This window comes from Equus asinus, chromosome 9 (assembly GCF_041296235.1).
Source record: "Equus asinus isolate D_3611 breed Donkey chromosome 9, EquAss-T2T_v2, whole genome shotgun sequence".
NCBI lineage: Eukaryota > Metazoa > Chordata > Mammalia > Perissodactyla > Equidae > Equus > Equus asinus.
Window position 1 is genome coordinate 35,507,658 of NC_091798.1, and position 19,109 is coordinate 35,526,766.

Genomic DNA, 19,109 nt, shown 5'->3' on the forward strand with positions numbered 1-19,109 from the left:
TTTCCCACAACTCCCATATTTTTATGATTAGAAAAACTTGCAGTTACCTGCTGTTGGTTGGAGGGGCAGGAGCACAGAGCTCCACACTTTCAGGCTCCTCTCTCCTCCCCTGCAATATATGCATGAAAGATCCCCAGATTAAGGCATCAGGATCTCCAAAATTCCCAGTAAGTGTGAATAACTTAATAACAGCAGAAACATTCATCCATGAGAGCCATTGCTATCTTTGCAGAGTTCTTCCCTTTTCGTTAACTCTATGGGTTTCATTTATTTTTCCTCTTCTGATAAATATGATAAAATTCTTCATTTTCTAGCTGTAAATATTTGTCTGGCAAAACTGAAGGATACACAGGACTAATCAGTCTTGACTGAACTTGGATATCTGCCTGGAGAATGCAGTCTGGTATATGGTATTAATCAAATGAAAGTATAAACAAGAGGGGCATGAGAGTAACTTACTCCTAAAAGTATAGAAGGGCTTATAGCCTGAGAGGGGAAAGAGAAACTTAGGATGGATTGAAACTTCAGATTTTTAATTCAGGGAACCTTTCAGTTCAGTAAAAATTATACTAACTGGCAGAAGGATGTTGATGTGTGTGCCCTGGGGTGTCTCAAAGGAACTAGACTCTTTCCTCAAGATGTTGCTTAGAACCCAAGGGACGTTCAGTCACTAGGTCTGGACACTGAAAGGATTCTCTGCCATCTTGCTTCACTTTAGTCCACACTGCCTCCAAGAGGGGGTAAATGAGCTAGCGTCCCTAACTAAAGAAACTCTTTTCTGGCAACCCATGTGACACCATTTGTTAGAGCACACAAATGACTGACAGAGGATCCATATGACTGAGGGAACTGTTTAACCTACTCCATTCTTAGGAGGCAGAGAAGAAAGTAGAACACCTCGGGCAGAAAACCCAGAAGCAGAGACTGAGTCCATGCAGAATGGACTTCTGGACAATAGTCAGGGTGAAACCCAAGGCAGTCTTATTCTTTTCCATCCTACATTTACAGATAACCCCAATTCACTACATGTTTAAATACCACAGAAATATTTATCATGTTTATTAGAAACCTACAAATATAGGAAAGAGGATTAATACTTATACGAATTATCAATGGTGAGAGCTGAATCTAAAGTGTCTTCAGCATGAGCCCAAGGTTAACTTTAAGTCCAGGAATTTCATGAATATTCTGGATGATTGAAATTCTGCTGTACAGTGAATGGAGAGAATAATGGTTGGAGCTGTTCCTCTTACACAATTCCTTTTTGCCCTTCAACTGGCAGTCTATGAGGATAATATGAGATAATGCATGAAAAGCGCTTAACCCAGAACTGCACTCAACTAGGCACTTAAAAATTGGTCATTATTTGCATGTTCCTCAAATTCTCCCATTGCCACAAGTTTTCAGTCACTCACAATATCTACCAAACAAAGCCATCATCCATATGCAGAGTCAAGATGACTACCCCCAAAACAATCTAGAATGTCACGAGCCGTGAGCTTGTCAAGACTAAATACGTTTTGTATTTAAGATGTTTCTCTTAAATATGTTAGTATTTTGGTGCCATTTAGGTATGAGCATAACTGTTACATAAAAAATAAAATAAAATTGCAGAATGCCAAAGTTATACAACTCCATAAATGTACATTCCATGAGCTGAGTACTCTGATAAATTTCAGTGGAAAAGTATGGTTAGCATTTGTTGCTTAAAGACACCATGTGAGGCAAGGAAGAGCTACCGTGATCAGACAAGTCGCCAGCAGCCATCGGGAGATTGGTAACTTCTTGCTGACTGTTGCAACATTTCTCTACTTCTTATTTACCGTTAAAGAGTTTTCTCTTTTTCTATCCATGTGCTTGTGTTTAATTTTTAATATGGAACATTAAACCCCTGGGCCAGAGGGTAAATCTTAAATACCGCCTTTTAAGTACCCTGTCTCATCTTTTCATGGGTAATTTCTCATTGCTGCCTGGGGCTCATTTGGACCCTTATCTGGAATTAGCCCATTAGAATGGTCTGACTTGGTGGTACTAAGAACAACCAGATATTATTCTCGTGTAGCTGCACCCTATAGAATTCTGATAGACAGTTGATGTTTTTGTTGTTTCTTTTGTCCAAATTGCCTTTTAGAAAATGGGTTAAGTGCTTGCCCATGTAGCCCTCATGTACAGCCTCTCGACAATATGTCAGTTCTTCCCCCTCGACATTCCTGACCTGTAATGTATCATGATAAATTGATGACCAAGGCATTTTCTTTGACAATTGGAGTGAAACAGGGTCAAGAGGCCCAAATCCATGTGCATAGCTGAGCTGATACTAATAAATTTTTATTTGTCTGCTTGATCTGCTTGTCACCTAGAGATCTAGGTAGTGTTTCTGAAGGAAATCTTTCCTACCAAAAATATAAAAATAAAGCCTAAAAGCCATTGGAATTTCCTCTACTTGACCAAACACTAATCCAAACTGAAAAATGAACTCTGATCTACTTCAAGTGAAGAGAAAACACAAAACATAACAATTTATGTTAATATTATCTGTTTAGAACTATAATAATATTTTACATGTGCGAAACACCTCGCTTATCTAAATAAATGGCAACCAGTTTCCAACTGGAATTTTTTCCTTTCACTTCTCATCACTCCTACAAATAGCTCCAAACCCACTCCCAATAAGACTTATTGAGTCTGGCTACAAAAATATATTGCATTATCAAAATACTTCTCTTTATATCCACTGCTACCATCTTAGTCTAAACTATCATTTTCCATTCACAAGAACATTGCACTAACCTCTAACATTTCTCCCTGCTTCTTCTCTTGCCCCTACAACTAGTTTTTCATAGAACAGCCAATGTGGTTTCCTAAAAACATAGCTCATATCATTATTTTCCTCTGCTTAAAATACTCTGTGGGCCTCCATTATAATTTGAATAAAATTAAGTATTAATATGTGGACTAGAAGGCTCTCAATGATTCTGCCTATGCCCACATCTTTGATGTCTTCTATAACACTCTTCCTCTTGCTTATCATGCTTCAACCGCTCTGACCTTCTCACCATTTGGCAATTCTGGAATTACTGCCATCTCATAGCCTTTTACTAGAAATGCTCCCCAGTTACCCCTTCACATGGCTGCCTCTTCTTCATCATTCATATCTCACCCCAAAGGTGTATTAACCTAAATACTCAGTCTAAAATAGCACACTTCACTCCAAACATTTTCTATCATTTAATTCTGTCTAATAAATTGAATTGTTGGCCCAAGTTATTAATCTTCCCTGCAGCTTTTCCCTTCCATAGCTTCATCTTTGGCCAAAGTGTATATCTCTGCTCCTTGACTGTTGGCTTGTCCATATGATCTCCTTTGATCAATGGTATATGGGTAGAAGTGATATCTCACCAGTTCCAAACCCAAGCACCTAAAAGACCTCCCTTGTTTTTGCTTGCTTTCTTGCACCTCTGGCATTGCATTGTAAGGAACACGTTTCAGATAGCCCTCTAGTTCAAAGAAGATGGGAAACCTGTAGAGCAGATGGAACCCAGCTGACATAGAGACATGCAGGGCCTTGCCAGCTCCTACAGACTAAAGCTAAGCCACCTATCTGAGCCTCGTCTAAATCAGCTGAACCCCAGACCACTCCCAGATGAAAATAAGTAATCTTCAAACCACTGAGTTTTAGATTGACTTGTTGCACTGTTTTTTTTTTTTTTTTTGAGGAAGATTAGCCCTGAGCTAACATCTGCTGCTAAACCTCCTCTTTTTGCTGAGGAAGACTGGCCCTGCGCTAACATCCACGTCCATCTTCCTCTACTTTATATGTGGGACACCTGCCACAGCATGGCTTGACAAGTAGTGTGTAGGTCTGCACCTGGGATCTGAAGTGGCGAACCCTGAGCCACTGAAGCGGAATGCATGAACTTAACCACTGCACCACCAGGCCAGCCCCCTGTTGCACATTTTTATTGCTGTGGTAGGTTACTAATACATTATATTTTTTTCACAGCACTTATCATTTTAAAGTTACTTTCATTTATTTCTTTTTTACTTATTTATGTGTCTTCACCATTATTAGAATGTAAGTTTCATAGGAGAAGGAATCTTATTTGTCTTATTTTCCCTGAACTGATAATAATCGATAGTGCCTGGCATACCAGTCACATACTTGATATTCAATAAATCTTTGCAGAAAGAAGCAATGACTTGTTGAAACAGTTTTACCAAAGGGCCTAATTAGCAATGTAGAAATGAGAGAAAACTGAAAAAATTCACACAGCCATGGTAAACAGAATAATTGGAGTATAATACTCTGAGGAAAGGTTAAAATCTATCGATCCCAATTTTCCTATTAATAGTTAGGCTTAGAATATCAAAGATATGAGGTTATGTAAAGGCAAAAGACATAATGTTAGTGGAACATATAGGTGATTTCCAAGTTTTTGTAACGTGCTATCTTGTGATAAAAACCCTCAAGCCTAAACTTCAACAAAATTGAATTTTCAAGGAATAATTATCTAAATCTAAATGCTCCAGGTATCACCACATCTCCCAAATGATGTATTTACTGAATGTTTAGTATGAGAACATACATCAGTTCCTAACTCAAACTGATCTAAACAGCAGAGAAAATGGAATTGTTCATATTTTAAAAATTTCTAAAAGAAGAGTAAATTTCAGAAAGAATGTGATTTAGCAATTCAAGAATATCACTAAGGACTTGTATCACTTTTTCCTCTCTAATCTCTCCATTCTACAGTCATTGTCATTCTAAAGTCGACTTCTCTCATTGTCACCAGGTGACTGCCAACAGCTCCCAAGGCTATCTGCTTCATGGTTCTTGGTCCATGGCAATTTTTTTGGTCTTTGTCTCCAATCTTTGAACCTAAGTCCTGGATTCTACTCTGACTTAAACATCTTAATCATGTAGCCATCCCCAAACCAATCACCGTGGCCAAGGGAATGCTAATTGGCTTATTTTGGGTAGTGTTATCATTCCTGGAGATAGAGGTAAATTAATCTCACTCAAAACACATAACTTTTAGGCAGAGTGTGTGGTGGGAAGACAGAGTCACAGGGATCTCCCAAAGTGCTGACCATCTTCCTCCCTTCTGCTTGCATCTCCTCTTCTTTGAACCTGACCTGCTGCCCCACCCTACTGGAACCCTACTCAGCCAGCTTCAGTGCTCCTCCCATCAGCTCTAGAATGGACCCTGTCTACATAGGACTTTTATGCTTATATGACTTTGCTATCTAAGACAACTTTTTCCTTTAGATAGAAGCTCCAGTAAGCAGAATAATGGCTTCCCCAAAGATGTTCATGTCCTATTCCCCAGAACATGTAAACTGTCAAGTTACATGGCAAGGGGGAATTAAAGTCACAGACAGAATTAATACTGCTAATCAGCTGACCTTGAGATAGGGAGATTATCCTGGATTATCTAGATAGGTCCAATGAAATCACTGGAGTCCTCTTAAGCAGAAGAGGGAGGCAGAAAATTTCAAGAAAGATTTGAAGATGCCATACTGCTGACTTTGGAAGTCAAAGGATGCGGTGGTTTCTAGAAGCTGGAAAAGACAAAGAGACAGCTTCCCCCCTAGAACCACCAGAAGGAATCTAAGCCCTGCCAGCACTTTGATTTTAGTGCATTGAGACTCCATTGCGGACTTCCGGCCTCTGGAATTGTAAGATAATAAGTTTGTTGTTGTTTTCAGCCACTAAGTTTGTGGGAATTTGTTACAGAAGCAATAGGAAAATGATACAGAAACAACATACTTTAATGTATTTTTCCGTTTGTCCTTGGAAGAAAACAGTCTTCCTTGAAGGAAATTGACCACAACAAAAAGTAGAAGGAAACCATCTAAAATGAAGATCAATGTGGACCTTGGCTATTGGACCTATCCTAGTACTTTACCGGTAAGTTACCACGAGCATCTCAGCCAGTCAAAACTGGCTTTCTGAACACACTATTTTGCTTCTTCTTCTTGCTTGAAGGATGTACTTACTGCCAATAATGGGCCTTTCCTGCCTAGCATGGGCTCTCCTCAGACACCCTGGCTGCAAATCATGGCCATACCTCTTGTGAGCTGGGAGTCCTTAAGCAAGCCACTTAACCTTTCTGGCCTGTGTCTTCATCTTGAAAAGGTGGCTAATGACTGTGCTTACCTCATGGAAGGTATATTAGTTTTCCAGGGCTGTCGCCACAGACCAAATGGTTTAAACAACCAAAATTTATTTTCTAACTGTTCTGGAAGCTAGAAATTCCAAATCAAGGTGTTAGCAGGTTTGGTATCTTTTGAGGCCTTTCTCTTTGGCTTGCAGGAGGGGTGTCTTCTTATGTCCTCTTACAGTCTTTCTTCCACATGTGTACATCCCTGGTGTCTCTCTTGTCTATGTGTCCAAATTCCTGCTTCTTATAAGGACACCAGTAACATTAGATTAGGGCCGACCTAACGACCTCATTTTAAATTAATCAGCTCTTTGGAGACTTTATCTCCAAAAGCAGTCACATTCTGAGGTAACGGGGGCAGAGACTTCAACATATGAGTTTTGGGGACACAATCAATCCATAACAGAGGGATTTTGAGAATGAGGAGACATGATCAATCAGAAGCCCTTAGCAGAGTGCCTGGCTCACTGCACGTCTCAGCCTTTTCATTATGATCTTTCTTTTATGACAAGACTTTGTTTTTATTAACCAACACAGATGGCTGTTAGAATCCAGGAGAAAGAAAAAAAATCAAATGTTAGAGCTAGGATTGAACCTCTTAACAACTGAGAGCTGGGGAAGAAGCCCAGAAGGGACAGAGTTCGGTGGTTAATAGGCTGCGACATAATATAACTGTTTCCAGGATCTCTTTTCACTCTTAGAAACACAGCTGGTTTCCTCGCTGGCTTACACGAAAGACAGATGTGTTCTGCAAACCCAGCTCATTTATTGCACATAGAGAAATGCCCTTCAGAAGCAGGTGCAGCTAAATATAGCTCATGTGGCATTGAAGGTCCAGCTTCCAGCTTCACAATCCTCTCCCAGGTCTGAGACTTCCTAGACTTCAAGGTGGCAAGCTAAAAGGCTTACTACTCACTTTTTGGTGAACACTGATATAACGGATATGCACTGATGTCTCAGAATTGGATTCCAGTTAACATTTAAGGCATTTGATTTTAAAAAAATTATTACTAATGATAATAGTAATAATACCGCACAACCATTTGTAGTAGTCTTACAATATCTAGACACTGTGTGTAGCGTCTTATGTACATTATTTAATTCATTCATCCAATACGTATTTATTGAGTGCTTACTATGTGCCAAAGCTTGTTCTGTTTCCTGGAGATATTACAGTAAATAAGATATATGGAATTCATTTCACCAGAGAGTTGACGTATTGGTGGGAAATAGACGTTAAAATTAAATATATATATAAATAAATATAAATAAACACATTGTTATATATATGCTTAAGTATATTTAGTAAGTCAGTTGATGGAAAGCACTGTGGAGAAAAATAAGGCAGGAAGTGAATAGGGGGATGATGCAGTGCCATAGAGGTTGGGGGAGGGATGCTCACTGAGAAGGTAACTCGAAGCAAAGACTAAAGGAGGGGAGGGCCTGAGCCATGAGGCTGCCTTGGAAAAGAACATTCCAGGAAGAAGGGAGAGCATTTCAAAGGATCTGTGCTGGTAATGTGCCTACTATGCTCAATAATTGGTACTCATATGGTGTCTGAAAGGAACTACAAGAAGGGGAAACTTATGGACGATAACATCAGAGGTAATGGGAACGCACTGATTGGGTAGGGGGTTATCAGACCTTGTAAGGGATTTTTATTTTATTTCGTGGAGTTGGAGAGCCAAAGGAAGATTCCTGAACAGGGAAGTGACTCGATCTGACTTGTGTTGTGAAAACATCCCCCTAGTGCACTATTGAAACTCTAGCGGCTCAGATGAGGGGTTCAAATCCAACCCGCCTAACTCCAAAGCTGGGATCTTCCACATGCTTCCACTGATGCAACTTACATTGTATTTACAGTGTGGAAACATTGGGTGCTGTGGAAACATTGAGGATAAATAATAAGCATTCTTTTATCAGGTGTTCACAACATCAACCTACTCACTCAGGTCTACTATTTAATCATCCTACCAAAAAGTTGTTGAGCTCAGTCCATAGGAGTACAGATTTACTATTACTCTCATTCTGGGACTGAGCTACCTCTTCATTCAAATGTAAAATAACTTCCGGGCCGGCCCCGTGGCATGGCCAAGTGGTTGGATTCTCGCTCTCCATTTCAGCGGCCCAGGGTTTTGCTGGCTCGAGTCCTGGGCGCAGATATAGCTCCACTCATCAAGCCGTGCTGGGACGGCATCCTACATGCCACAACTAGAAGGACCCACAACTAAAAATACACAACTATGTTCGAGGGGGAGGTTGGGGGAGAAAAAAGGAAAAAAAATAAAATCTTTAAAATAACTGCAACGAATGTTTGAGAAGGACAAAGGAGGAAGGCCAGCACCCTGCACCAAAATCTGACAATTGCTTTTGAGAGCGATAAAATCTTGTGCTATCTGTACTTGTACACCTTTTGTCCACATACTTGACAATGGCCTATAGCAAGAATTGGATTATAAAATTGCCTTGTGGATTTCTAATCTCATTGGCCACTTCTTACCAGTCACGGCTAGTTCCTTCTCTTCTTCCTAAATTCTAATTATCATGGTGACACAGGGCTCACATTTCCATACACCTTCTCTAGGGAATCTCATCCCATACAAGGGTTTTAAATATCACCAAGACCTGGTGACCCCCAAATGTGAATCTCCAACCTATCTGAGTTACAGACTCATATGTCTGGTTCAGATCACTTCTCCGCACTTCAATTTGTATAGTCATCTAATTATTGATATTTTGCCTTGCATGTTTAAGAGGCATCTCACACATAACATGTCTAAAAGAGACTTTATTTCCCATCTCAGAGTCTATTCTTCATTTATGGATCCCATTGATCTCATTGCCCCAGGTTCCTCCCCTTCCCTCACACATAATGTCCAATTCCTCAGCAAATCTTTTTACCTCTACCTTCAAATTATGTCCTGAAATTGATGTTTCTGACTCTCTCTGTCATGACCATTTTCATTCAAACCACTATCTTTCTTTACCTTGGCTGTTGCAATAGCTCTCCTGTTTCTTTGTCTTCCATTTTTGCCTAATATAGTCAATTTCCATTCAGCAACCAGACTGATATATTAAAAACAAATCTGAAAGGCAACAATGAAAAAAAGGCAAAACCATGTGTGGATGAGGACACGAATTAACTGGAACTCACACGTTGATAATGAGAATGTAAAATGATGTGGCTAATTTGGGAAACATTTTGACATTTTCTCCTACATTTATACACATACTTATCGTGAGACCTAGTAATCATACTTCTAGGAATTTACCCAAGTGAAATGAAAGCCTATGTTAACACAAAAACTTATATGTGAATGTTTATGACAGATTACTTTGTAAATGGGGAAAAAACGGGGGGAGAAACTAGGGAACAGATAAATTGTGGTATATCCATTCAATGACGTACTGTTCAGCAATAAACAGGAACTTACTACTGATAGACTCAACAACATGGAAGAATCTCAAATGCATTATGCTAAGTGAAAGAAGTCAGACTCAAAGGCTATGTGCTGTATGACTCCATTTATATGATATTCTGAAAAGACAAAACTGTAGTGATAGTAAAAAGATTTAGTGGGAGTAGAGGTTACTGCAAAGAGACATGGGCAATTTTTTGTGGTGATGAAACTGTGTATCTTGATTGTGGTGGTAATTATACAATTATATATATATATGTCAAAATTAGCAGAACTGTACACTTTTCAAAAGGGTAAGTTTTATTGTATGTAGACTATACTTTAATAACTAAAATAGCAAAAAAATTAATTTGATTTGTTCAATTCTCTGTTTAGAATAGCACAATGACTTCCCATTAGACTCAGTCTAAAATCCAAACTGCTTCTGTGCATACCCTGCTGAAGCCTACTCTCTGACCTCGTCTTCTTGTTCTGAGAGGATGTGACATTAGTTCTCACTTCAGGATATTTATATTTTGTTTCCGCTGTTGGGAAAGCCTTTTCCGAGATCTTCCCACGGCTCACAACTTATTGAATGCAGGTTCTCTGCACAAATATCCTTGCTGGCTTCTCAAGCTAACATTCTCTGTCTTCTTACTCTATTTTTCTTTGTAGCACATAACACAACTTAATGTTTTTGCTAATTGATTTCCTTACCTAATGAGAATGCAAGTCCCACTAGGGAAAGGACTTACTCTGATTTGCTCATTGCTGTTTCCCAGTACTTAGAATGGTGCCACAGAAGAGAGACATAATGAATACATATGGTTGACTATATGTTGAATAAATCAATGACTGTTTGGAGACTCTGTGATGGCACCAGAAATTTGCCCACATGCCTGAAAATAACTGCTGAATTGATATGCATTATCTTGTCTGGTTCCCATGGTGCCGCCACAGAATCAAACCAGACGTGAAATCCTTCTGTACTTATTGCACATGAGCTGACTGGTTATTGAGGAATAAAGGAAGAGTTACCTGGGACATCTGGTGGCTAAGATCTCAGTAGTGTAATGCTGGTTCTGTGTTTGTCTTCCTGTGTGAATAACAGGAGCACAAGAGAAAGTGGAAGCAATTTACCTCACAGAACTGTACAGATGCATAACAAATTAGACTCTTTCTGTATTTTGCAAAAACAAAGCACTATTTCAATTTTTTCCCTTTAGTCTTTGATTTCTCTGATTCTATAATTAGGTTTCTCAGATTCAGTGATTATGGTATCATCAGGCTATGAATAATAGTGATTGTAATGTGCACATAAGCATGCAGTTAAAGAGATTAAGCATTGCTGAGATGTGTAAGAATGTTTTTTAGCTATGTAATACACTTACAGATAACACATATAAACTTTTTTTCTTTAAGCTCCAGATTTCATAAATTCTAAATAAATGGAGAAAGCCAACCTAGAAAACACGCATATAATTAAGTTAAGATTGATAAAGGAAAAAAGAATAGGATAGGCTGTGATTGGTAATTCATATTGTTGGTGTGTAAATGATGCTACTAAATGGATAAAGATGCTAAATATAGATTTAAGTTAGATTAAACTCTTCTGTTTTACTCTAGACAATTAAATTACTTGGAAATTGCTTTATTCACCAAGGGAGCAAAACAAACTTCAGCTGATATGAATTATCAAAAGCTATGAATTAACAGTGCAACCTCAATAATTAGATTTTATTGAGGATGAAGTCAATAACTGAACATTGGTAGACTACCGCTTCCTTCCAATCTGGGAAGAGAGAAAAGGGAATGAGGGGGTCGTAATTAGTTGAGCTCAGTTAACTCATGGGAGAATCTCTAGGACATCAGAGAATAAAAATAATTCCATGAATAGCTGTAAAAGAGTGTTATTTCCAAACTTATGCTTAGCTAACATCCAATTAACTGGCAGAATTTTAGATCTCCAGGCATCTCCTCTGGATCAAGGAGAGAAAAAAGGGGAAAGACTGCCTTCATTTCTTTCTAGTATTTATTCATTGCTCTAGCCAGGAATGTATTCATTTCCAAATAGGGTTATAGTGTGCTTGATTAGTCTCTACATGATGCCAAATATCTGAACAAAACCTGAAACTGCATCCAAAAATATCCTTTATTTTCTATGACGAATTACAGAAGAACATAGCACTTCTTAATAATTGAGAGCTCTTTGAGCTTCTGGGTGTTATCCACTTTGGCTCTTTTACCAATGGGGGCACTAAGTTTAAACTTGCCTTATCATGTGGCCTTATTTTGCACTTCCACCATCTTGGTTAGTGGTACCAAAAACATTTACACCTTTAGGTCGTGATCAAACTCTCTTCTAATTTGAATAAATTCTATTTCCTCTGTCCTTGTGCTTGCTTTGAAATCTCTGTGGGGGAGATTTTCTTTTTTAGTTAATTGACCTCTGTTTTATGCCAGGCACTAAAGTAATCACGTTATAGACAGTATCTCATTTAATCTGTATCTCATTTAATTCCACACTGCAGAGTGGAAATTATTTAAAGATAGAGAAACTGAGCATTAGAGAGTTGTAATATTTTCAGGATAATACATCCAAAGAGAAACAGAGAAAGGATCCAAATGCATTTCTTTCCAAAGCCTACAGCCTCCTTTCATATTATGCTTTCGTATGCCAAATCTCAAGTCGATCAACAAACTAATTAACCAGTACTTAAGGAGCTCCAGGCTCTGGCTTAAGTAAAAAATTTTCAAGAACTGGTTCTTTGGCTTCATTCAATTCTGCCTAATTCCATTCTTATTCACATGCTCACTCGCTGTTAATAAAAACTATTTAAGAAGCTTTCAAGCCATGAAGCTTACAGCATTGTTGGCTAATAAAGTTGCAAAAATGAAAGGCAGTTGTTTTAACTGCATTTATTAGGTTGATTCAATCTTTACCTTTCTTGGTCAGGGACATTGTTGGATTGGAACACAGGTGTTGAATTTCATTCGCTTTGTATTAGCTTGAAAGTTCAACCATATAGTTTTATCCAAATTAGAGTTTCAGGAAGCTCGCTAGCATTCCAGCTCACTGAAAATTCTAACTCAGATAAAAACCAAAAGATCCCCCCCCCCCCGAAACTAAAAACACTCATGTCAAGGGGATTCAATGAGAGGTAAAAGTAAATGCCCTCATCTTTTCTCTACTGGATTTTGTCCACATACTCTTCAAATATTGTAAAACTTTAAGACTGGAAAATAAATTTGACATAATCCAATCAAAACACCTCCTTTTACAGATAGAAAAACAGGGTGGAGTACATGGATATGCTATAGGACCATTATTACCCTCATTTCACCCAGTTCACACAGCTAGTAAGTGAAGGACTCAAAAACAGGTGTATATGTATATGTGGGGTGATCCCAATATTCATTCCTCAAGGGTCTCATCTCTTAGAAACCATGTCCCTGAGAGGCTGCTCTGATTTACCCTTCCGTATGGAAGTAGACCTTGGTAATCCTCTTGGTTCCAGACTTATCCAGACTTCGCCCCTTGTGTGGCAATGACCTATTTATTCTTGTTAATTGGGATTCTTTATTGTAGGCTATTCTTCGCCTATTGATTCAGTGACATAAGGAGCCCAAAATATCTAGGTGGCACTCTCAACTTCTGGTTCATTGGAACCATTTTTCATTCCCTGGTGAAAATAGATTTTATTGTTTGGTTTTTTGTTTGTTTTATCTTGAGAAAAAAGACTTCACTGAGTCCAAAGGTATAGAAACATGCGGGAACAAGATGCAAAAGTTTTGCGAACGGACCATTAGGCAAAACAGTGAGAGTAGCTACGAGCTATAGGAAAAAAGACACCAGACACTGGTCACTGGTCCAAAGCATATACCACAACTTAGAGGGTCAGCTTTCCACCCTCCTAAGTTTTGTCATCCAGCCAGCACTACAACTGAGCCCTGGGCAGCCTTTCCACATTTACTTCAGGTCGGTTGCTTCTGGATGACAGGGTACATAGCAAAATAAGTCACAAAGGATTGAGCTCATTTTCTGACTTATTTTTGCTCTAAAGTGACTTCCTTTGTCAGAAGCAATAACGTGTACGAGACCATGATGGTGAATAAAGCATTAATAAATCCATAGATGGGGTGTTGGGAGAGATATTGTGAGCAGTCAAGGGAAGTTCATGTCCTATGTGTTTATTTCAGTTGGGACAAACCATGATGAAAGGATTCTTATATGAGCAACCTGTCACCAGATAAATGGTGACATATCAGTACTGGTTTTTGTTGTTAGCGGGTTAGGCCCTCGGCACGGGCAGTAGCCAGATCAGTCCTGGTGAGGGAACTCTCGGGCAATGTCTCCGTGTAGCCCTGGCCACTTTATTCACAAACCCTTCAAACAAGGACTAAGTGGTTGGGAAAACAGTGTGTATGGCATCTACAGAATCGTGAACATCTGATTATTGAGATTATTCCATGAAGAGAATGGCCTTTGAGAAACATTCAGGTGAGACATAAATATTCTCATATTGTATGCCCATTCCCAAACGTCTCTATCTACAAACTGTGCTCCAATCTTGTTTCTCCCAAGTTCCTGACCATCTCCTCAAATGGTTAGCCGCTGCTCATGTATCATTACCGACTGTATTTTTGGCCATCTCTCTTTCCAGAAAAAGTGCTAAGCAAAATGCACTGCTTCATGCTCTGCTTGCTAGGAGTGTTTCCTTTCCCTACTGTATTTTAGGGCCACCCCTGAGTGGGGTTTTAATATTACAGCTGTCTGTTTTTAGCCAATGTCAGCATATCAAGTAATATGTCTGGTAATGAGGGTCCAATTTCCTCTTCCTCAGTAGTCTGGTCGAGGAAAATCTCTCTGAGGCCATGGATGTGAACCAATGGAGAGGTGGCGATGCAGCAGGAATAGGTGCTGTGAAAGTCAGAGTCAACGGCTCATGTAATTTACCTGCACCTTAAGGACATACCTGAGCCTCTCCTCATACATATTACTTCCATTTCATGAGAAATAGGTCTTCTCTGCAGGCTCAAATTTATAACCAGTAAACCGGACGTTAATGATTGTAAGCATGGGTTGCAGAATTGATTACAAGCATTATCCAACAATCCAGCATTCGTTTCTACCAGTGCCAATGACCAGCAGAAACTATTTCTTGATAGAAACTACTTCTGAAATAGTTTTGTGATGTTTTCCTCCAACCTCTGGGTATCCATGTTGTGATTCTCTTCTCAGGGTTTGCCAGAAGCTCAGTACAGCATCCTCATCAGTAATGGACACTTAAGCATCATAAGTCAGGTCATTGGCCCAGATAGAAAAACAGCTTGAAATCCAGCCTGGTCCAATTGCAGACCTTTTTCTTTCTCTGGACTTCACTCAAAACAGCCAGTCTTACAGATCATTTCAAAAATAGGCTGAAGAAACACTTTCAATTATGGCATCTTTGGATCTAGAATCTAAAGAGGCCCACCAAGTATTTTGCCTCTTTCTTATCAAGGGAAGTAAAAGGTGCAGAAATTTCTTTCTGGTTGGAGGGAATACATCACTGTGCCCTAGATCCAATGGACCCCTAAAAGTCTCAGTGAGGTCATAGGCCTCTGGATATTTTTAGATTTTTGTCTCTTCTCTCTGGCACACATGTATCTCACCACATTATTTCTGCTGAATATATCTGACTGGCATTATATTATCCATTTATAGACCAACATGATGCCATGTGGGATGGCAAGATGATTAAGATTCCTGCATGACAGATTTTGACAGGAAAATAGCAAATTGTTAAGCCTGAGCTGACAGTGAAGTAAACTGCTTCTCCTGTCAGGTGGAAGAAAACTGTACCTGGTGGATTTTGCTAATTGTTGTACAGTAAAAAGGCATTTGCCAGATCAACAGCTGCAAACCAGATGCTAGAGTCTCTGTTGATTTACTTTAACAAAGAGACGATGTTTGGAATAGCAGCCAAAGTTGGAGTCACTACCTGATCAAATATATGAGAATCCAATCTAATTCTGTAAGACATGTCTTCTGCATAGGCCAAAGAGGTGAGTTAAATGTTGTAGACATCATCACTATTCCATATTTCACATCTTTGATACTGCCAATAATCTCTGCGGTTTCTCCAGGAATGAAGTATTGCTTTTGGCTTACTGTTTTGTGATGCTCTGCATGTGTGCTTTGGGCGGTCATGGGGGCAGTTATAAAGGCTTCCAAATGGTCCTTCTTACCATAATAGGTCTCATTCCACAGGGCAGGAAGTGAAAGTAGGGATTCATCCAACAAGCAAGTATGTCTGTTCCTACCGAGTATCCAGGAACTGAGAAGTGACCGCTGCGTGAGTTCTTAAACCCATCTCATCCTCTGCAAGATGGACATAAAAATCTTTATTATTGACCTTGATAGGACTCTTCCTGGTGAACCACAGCAGAGTTTTAACTCCTCAAGGAATTAGTGTTATCTCAAAGCCTCTATCTAATCATTCCTCAGATGTTCACATAATATCCTTTCCCTTGGAAACAGCTGCAGGTCCCTTTGAGGAAGAATGAGTGAAAGATTGGAGATGGTGAGTCCTTCTTCAAAGGGACTTGGACTCCCTTTCGTTTGAGGGATTTGGAATCTGTGAACTGGCTTAGGTCTGAGAATTGGGTAAGGGATTATGTGGTAGATTATACTGTTTTAAAAAGCTCACTTCCACAAGTGGAATAGAACGTTTGAATTAGCTTAAATGGCATGACTTTTCCCCCCTAGGCAAGTTACATGGGAAGCCAAACAATCAAAACATTCGTTGGGGAGGATGGAGTCAGAAGAACCTAATGTTTAAAGCATTTTGTAGTCATAGTATCTGGTGGCCCTGTCATTCCTTACAATTACTACAAGGACCACCTTGATAAAAAGTCATATATACAAAGTTATCTGCCCTAAAATAATATTTTTATAGATAGAGCTTACATGAGCATTGATGAAAGATTTCTTTATATTGTCTCATGTCTGGCTAATCATCTTTTTGATCTCATTTTTTTCCAAAGAGTTTACACGTGGTTTTCATTAATTTTTTGCTTTTACCAAATACATTCTAGTCCTGAATTTGGAATATTCCAAAAGCTTTTATCTAAACTATTAGAAATGTTCTGCTAATTTGCTGTCACAAATGGATCACAGACCTAATATGATAATTTTATGACTTTAAGATAAAGAAAGTCACTTTATTTCTAATTTACTGTGGAACATGGAGAAATACCTCACCGTAGCTTTCAACAACCATCAATAATCATCATTAGCTGGATCTAACAAATAGGTATTTAATACTGACAGAGCAAAAGATTTGTGAGAATTATGGATCAAAAAATTATTTTCCTCCTGTATAGTAGATGAAGCCAATTTGGGACTTAATAGTCTCAGGATAATTTTTCTCTTTCTTTAAGTTCATAAGACAAAGTTTGTCAGACTTAAAAATGGATGAAGGTGGAATGAAATCCACATCTTCACAGCTGATCTATAATAATGGTGCTATGCACTTTGTGCAAACTTATTAAAATGAATACTATGCCCTGATACACCATTCAAGTCCTTTTACTATGGGAAATCATTCATCAAAAATGCATATAAATCTGGAATTCAATTAATCATCTTACACAATGGGCTAGCCTCTTGCAATTTTTATTCTAATCCATTTTTTTTCTTTGAATAAAATGTAGTTGTCACTGGAAAATGCCAAACCAGTACTTCTTAACAAATACGTATAGATCTGTAATTAAACCCAATAAAATCTATGATGGAACATAAAAAGTAGAGAGCTAACATCTAATAAAATTACTACAGAAAACAATACTGGGTTACTTTTGGGCAGAGTACAACACATTTTGGTTTTTAACAAAATGCCTTATTAGGTGTTTTAATAATGAAGTTTAACATGAGATTTAATGGTACATTTAGTGAATAGCTGACGGCAAGAAAAGTGTAGCAGCTACTAGAAAATTCCGACGGTGATCTAATATACTTTGTTAAACTAGCCAGGCATGCTACATGTTAACTTTAAAAATACCTTGTGGATCTAAAAGATGAGATTATGGCTGGAAAAAATACTATATATTGACGCCGGGACTGTACAACTAGACAAATGGGAGAAAACAGAGTTATCAAAGTTTTTAATTTTTCTTTTATTTCAAATGGTCAAATGTTGCTGCCAAGTGAATAATTGATTAAAAATATCGCTGAGTTGGAGAAATCTGGCAGTGACTGATTTTCTTGATTTTCTTTTCCCTATTCTTTTCTGTTTCGTGTAACTCTGATGCCAGCTGAACTCAATAAACCATCCAATTAATTTACAAACAAAAAATAGGTTGACCTCAAGTATAATTTATAAACATTTCTGATGATACTAGTAACTGATTCAGTGCTCCTCTTGACTTCCTGGAATAAACCTGATTCAAATTTCCTTTTTAAAACTGTTTATACAACCAAAATAGGAAATATGGATCCATTATCTTCCAATGCTCTCCTTACCACTAACTACTCTCTTTAATGCACTTGTGGAGATCTGAATTAACTAGGCAATAGTTAGTATTCATCCCATACCACAACACTATGAGAAGCAAGAATTACAGTATACAAAAGTTTGTATACTAAATGGCATGTAATTATTCCAGTTTCATGTCCTGTTCCAGAAAGATATACTTCAATGCAAGCTGTTGTTGCTTTTTGTTGTTTTAAATACTTCTTCCAATAAGCCAGGGGAAAGAATACTCAGTTCTAAGTATACAAGATCACAAATAGAGTTACCTTCATCCATATCCACTTTTTGTCCTCTTCTCCAATTTTCTGAAATACCTATGCTATGAGAAAAACTCAAGTGTATGGCATTAGTTTCCTATTGCTACTGTAACAGATTATCATGAATTTAGTGGCTTAAAAAGACACAAATTTATTATCTTCTAATTGTAGAGGTTAGAAGTCCTAAAGTCGATGTGTCATAAGGCTTCGTTGTGTCTGAAGGCTCCAGGGGAGAATCTATTCTTTGCCTTTTCTAGCTTCTAGAGGCTGCCTTTGTTGTTTGGCTCATGTCCCCTCCCTCCATCTTCAAAGCCAGTAGCATAGCATCTTCCAATCTCTCTTTCTCCCTCTTTTTCTCTCTCTGTCTCTCTCTATCTCTGTCACTCTGTCTGTCTCAGTCTCTGTCTCTATCTCTCTGTCTCTCTGTGCTTCTCTCTCTCTGTCTCTATCTCTCTCCTCTGCTTCCATTGTCACATCTCCTTCTCTGACTCTTCTGTCATCATATCGCCTTCTTTAATTTTGATGCGCCTGCCTCGCTCTTATAAATATCCTTGGGCCCACCTGGACAATCCAGGATCATCTCCCCATATGAATATCATTAATTTAATCATATCTGCAAAGTCCCTTTTGCTGGGTAAGGTAACATATTCACAGTTTCTGGGGATTTGGAGAAGGACACTTTGGGGGCAAGGGGTATTATTCAGCCTGCCATAGATATATTCATAACATCCATTTGTTTTATTTTCATTCTCCTTTTACTTGGAAAAATCTGCT

At 38.5% G+C, this 19,109-nt stretch overlaps 1 long non-coding RNA gene across 2 annotated transcripts in view; it reads left to right on the forward strand.

Annotated features, from left to right (window-relative positions):
* The first annotated feature begins 5,495 nt into the window (after window positions 1-5,495).
* Window positions 5,496-19,109, forward strand: part of LOC139046156 (uncharacterized) — a 323,446-nt gene continuing 309,832 nt past the window's right edge. For both annotated transcript variants that reach the window (XR_011505789.1, XR_011505788.1), the window contains exons 1-2: window positions 5,496-5,679; window positions 5,802-5,911. This is a non-coding gene — a long non-coding RNA (uncharacterized lncRNA). The remainder of the gene's footprint in view (window positions 5,680-5,801; window positions 5,912-19,109) is intronic.